We start from the raw sequence: 5,000 nt of genomic DNA, 5'->3' as shown, positions 1-5,000 counted from the left end.
CTGTGGCCCTCTGAATAGCATTTATAAGCTATTTATCTTCAGAATGTCAGTCAGATAAACAGGTGACTGGAGCGTGGGAACCCCGGGCCGAGTCAGAGCAGTGTTCTGTCAGAGACATGCCATCAGAGAGCGATCTGAGTGAGCGAGCCGAAACTCAGCATGGAAAGTTTGGGTTGGCGATTAATCATGGCGGAGCGCTGGGAGTAGGTATGAATAATTCACAGCAGCCTCTCTGCTCACAGAGGAAGAAACATGGAATAGAGACGGACAGCCTGACGCCATCTCTCTTCACAGTTTGTACAAAACTGAATTGCCTCATGCTTTTGAACAGTCTGATGAAATATTTGATACTTAAGCGTGTTCTCATTAGCACTGCAGTGCTGTAAGAGGAATGACATTCTGGCTGGGTAAGACAGAGACAGACAATCACACAGTTACATTCTCAGATTTATTTATTCTGTGTCTCCTTTTCACTGCAGCCTCGTAGCATCTGAGGAGAATGCTAACAAGTCCTGACAGAGCAACAGGTTTCACCTGAATCTCACTCCAGAGACTTTCCCTTCTGATGCTGGAGTGTCGGCTCTGTGCGGTTCTGAGCACAGAGAGAGAGAGAGAGAGAGAGAGAGAGAGAGAGAGAGAGAGAGAGAGACATCATACACTTCTCTCTCTCACTGCCTTCTCTCTGTTCACTGCCTTCTCTCTGTTCACTGCCTTCTCTCTGTTCACTGCCTTCTCTGTCTCTCACTGCCTTCTCTCTGTTCACTGCCTTCTCTCTGTTCACTGCCTTCTCTGTCTCTCACTGCCTTCTCTCTGTTCACTGCCTTCTCTCTATTCACTGCCTTCTCTCTATTCACTGCCTTCTCTCTATTCACTGCCTTCTCTCTGTTCACTGTCTTCTCTCTATTCACTGCCTTCTCTCTGTTCACTGCCTTCTCTCTGTTCACTGCCTTCTCTCTGTCTCTCACTGCCTTCTCTGTCTCTCACTGCCTTCTCTCTGTTCACTGCCTTCTCTCTGCTCACTGCCTTCTCTCTGTTCACTGCCTTCTCTCTGCTCACTGTCTTCTCTCTGTTCACTGTCTTCTCTCTGTTCACTGCCTTCTCTCTGCTCACTGCCTTCTCTCTGTTCACTGCCTTCTCTCTGCTCACTGTCTTCTCTCTGTTCACTGTCTTCTCTCTGTTCACTGCCTTCTCTCTGTTCACTGCCTTCTCTCTGTTCACTGCCTTCTCTCTCTCACTGCCTTCTCTCTGTCTCTCACTGCCTTCTCTGTCTCTCACTGCCTTCTCTCTGTTCACTGCCTTCTCTCTATTCACTGCCTTCTCTCTGTTCACTGCCTTCTCTCTGCTCACTGCCTTCTCTCTGTTCACTGCCTTCTCTCTGCTCACTGTCTTCTCTCTGTTCACTGTCTTCTCTCTGTTCACTGCCTTCTCTCTGTTCACTGCCTTCTCTCTATTCACTGCCTTCTCTCTGTTCACTGCCTTCTCTGTCTCTCACTGCCTTCTCTCTGTTCACTGCCTTCTCTCTATTCACTGCCTTCTCTCTGTTCACTGCCTTCTCTCTGCTCACTGCCTTCTCTCTGTTCACTGCCTTCTCTCTGCTCACTGTCTTCTCTCTGTTCACTGCCTTCTCTCTATTCACTGCCTTCTCTCTGTTCACTACCTTCTCTCTGTTCACTGCCTTCTCTCTGTTCACTGCCTTCTCTCTCTCCCACTGTCTTCTCTCTGTTCACTGCCTTCTCTCTCTCCCACTGTCTTCTCTCTGTTCAGTGAGAGTGTGTGGAGTGAGAGTGGGTTTTGTGAGAGAGTGTGGAGTGAGAGTGTGTGTCGTGAGAGTGTGTGTCGTGAGAGTGTTTGCAGAGAGAGTTTTTACTGACGGCTGATAAGATTAGATGGCCATCTTACTTTGTCCCGTGAACATGTCTCCCTGGTAACAAAAATCTGTTGTTACCCACTCATGACACCAAAAAAAGTTCCATCTTGTTACTTCTGCTAAGGCAACAATTAGATTTCTGTGCACAGGGACCAAAAGCCTGCATGGCCAAAATTTGTGCTACTACAGCCACAGGCTGGAGCTACCAAGTCCAAAACAGAAGAGAAGTGTGTATGCGTGTATGTGTGTGTGTGTGTGTGTGTGTGTGTGTTTGTGCATGTGGCTGTTTGTGTGTGTATGTGTGTGTGTGTGTGTTTGTGTGTGTATGTGTGTGTGTGTGTGTGTGTGTGTGTTTGTGCGTGTGGCTGTTTGTGTGTGTGTATGTGTGTATGTGTGCGTGTGCATGTGCGTGTGTGTGTATGTGTGTGCGTGTGTGTGTGTGTGGCTGTTTATGTATGTGTGTATGTGTGCGTGTGCGTGTGTGTGTTCCCATAGCTTTATTTCTCTCTCTACTAACCAAAGCTTCATTTAACTGTGTGTGCAGATGTATATGACTGTGTGTGCAGATGTATATGACTGTGTGTGCAGATGTATATGACTGTGTGTGCAGATGTGTATGACTGTGTGTGCAGATGTGTATGACTGTGTGTGCAGATGTATATGACTGTGTGTGCAGATGTATATGACTGTGTGTGCAGATGTGTATGACTGTGTGTGCAGATGTATATGACTGTGTGTGCAGATGTGTATGACTGTGTGTGCAGATGTATATGACTGTGTGTGCAGATGTGTATGACTGTGTGTGCAGATGTGTATGACTGTGTGTGCAGATGTGTATGACTGTGTGCGCAGATGTGTATGACTGTGTGCGCAGATGTGTATGACTGTGTGCGCAGATGTGTATGACTGTGTGCGCAGATGTGTATGACTGTGTGCGCAGATGTGTATGACTGTGTGCGCAGATGTGTATGACTGTGTGCGCAGATGTGTATGACTGTGTGCGCAGATGTGTATGACTGTGTGCGCAGATGTGTATGACTGTGTGCGCAGATGTATATGACTGTGTGCGCAGATGTATATGACTGTGTGCGCAGATGTGTATGACTGTGTGTGCAGATGTATATGACTGTGTGTGCAGATGTGTATGACTGTGTGTGCAGATGTATATGACTGTATGTGCAGATGTTGTTTTTTTTGTTTTTTTTGAGTTTATGTTTCCCTTTATCATTGCAGCGTGCTCTGTGTGAAGATGCATTCTGAGTGTGTGCAGTGGGACTTTCATGTTTGGTTCTCTGGGACTTTGTGAGAAGAGTTTGAAAGCGTTCTGGCCGAGGTAAACAGGCAGAGATCAGGTTGGAGAGGACGCTGTCTGCAGCCATAATACTTGCCTGGCTGGACAGATATGCATATGTGTTTTGTTTTTGTTTTTTTTAACAAAAGATATCATTTATTCTGCAGCTGCTGAGTGGTGGTGTGACTCAGAATGTTAATGTCTGAGTGTGCTCTGATTTATAGCCAAAACACAGGCGCTCCGAGCTCCAGAGAGCCAACACAGAAACATTAAACACAGCAACATTAAACACAGAGAGTCAACACAGCAACATTAAACACAGAGTCATCACAGCAACATTAAACACAGCAACATTAAACACAGCAACATTAAACACAGAGAGTCAACACAGCAACATTAAACACAGCAACATTAAACACAGAGAGTCAACACAGCAACACTAAACACAGCAACATTAAACACAGAGAGTCAACACAGCAACATTAAACACAGCAACATTAAACACAGAGAGTCAACACAGCAACATTAAACACAGCAACATTAAACACAGGGAGTCAACACAGCAACATTAAACACAGCAACATTAAACACAGAGAGTCAACACAGCAACATTAAACACAGCAACATTAAACACAGGGAGTCAACACAACAACATTAAACACAGCAACATTAAACACAGAGAGTCAACACAGCAACATTAAACACAGAGAGTCAACACAGCAACATTAAACACAGCAACATTAAACACAGAGAGTCATCACAGCAACATTAAACACAGCAACATTAAACACAGAGAGTCAACACAGCAAAATTAAACACAGAGGGTCAACACAGCAACATTAAACACAGCAACAATAAACACAGCAACATTAAACACAGAGAGTCAACACAGCAACATTAAACACAGAGAGTCAACACAGCAACATTAAACACAGCAACATTAAACACAGAGAGTCAACACAGCAACATTAAACACAGCAACATTAAACACAGAGAGTCAACACAGCAACATTAAACACAGCAACATTAAACACAGCAACATTAAACACAGAGAGTCAACACAGCAACATTAAACACAGAGGGTCAACACAGCAACATTAAACACAGAGAGTCAACACAGCAACATTAAACACAGCAACACTAAACACAGAGAGCCAACACAGCAACATTAAACACAGAGAGTCATCACAGCAACATTAAACACAGCAACATTAAAAACAGAAACATTAAACACAGAGAGTCAACACAGCAACATTAAACACAGCAACATTAAACACAGAGAGTCAACACAGCAACACTAAACACAGCAACATTAAACACAGCTACATTAAACACAGCAACATTAAACACAGAGAGTCAACACAGCAACATTAAACACAGCAACACTAAACACAGCAACACTAAACACAGAGGGTCAACACAGCAACATTAAACACAGAGAGATAATAGAGCGACATTAAACACTGAGAGATGATAAAGAGACATTAAACACATATTAAAGACTGAGAGATGATAGAGCAACATTAAACACATGTTAAAGACTGAGAGATGATGGAGCAACATTAAACACACAGAGACGGTAGAGCGACATTAAACAGAGAGAGCCGCCCCCTCCTCTGCATGTCAGTCTATTACTATGAGGAAAGACTAAGTTGTTAGGATGTGATTGGGTTCTAATGGTGGTCTGAGGGAAAAATAAGTACATTTTGCATGACGAATAACATGATCTAAAATCGATATTAACTTTGGGTGAAATGCAACCTTACTGTTTCCATGACGTGTGCCTCCGTGCTCAGTGGAAACAGTCTGAGTCAGACATTCAGCACCTTTTCAGGTGGAAGT

This window comes from Chanos chanos, chromosome 15 (genome assembly GCF_902362185.1).
Source record: "Chanos chanos chromosome 15, fChaCha1.1, whole genome shotgun sequence".
Classification (NCBI taxonomy): Eukaryota; Metazoa; Chordata; class Actinopteri; order Gonorynchiformes; family Chanidae; genus Chanos; species Chanos chanos.
The sequence above is the reverse complement of the archived record's forward strand: the minus strand, read 5'-3'. Positions refer to the sequence as shown.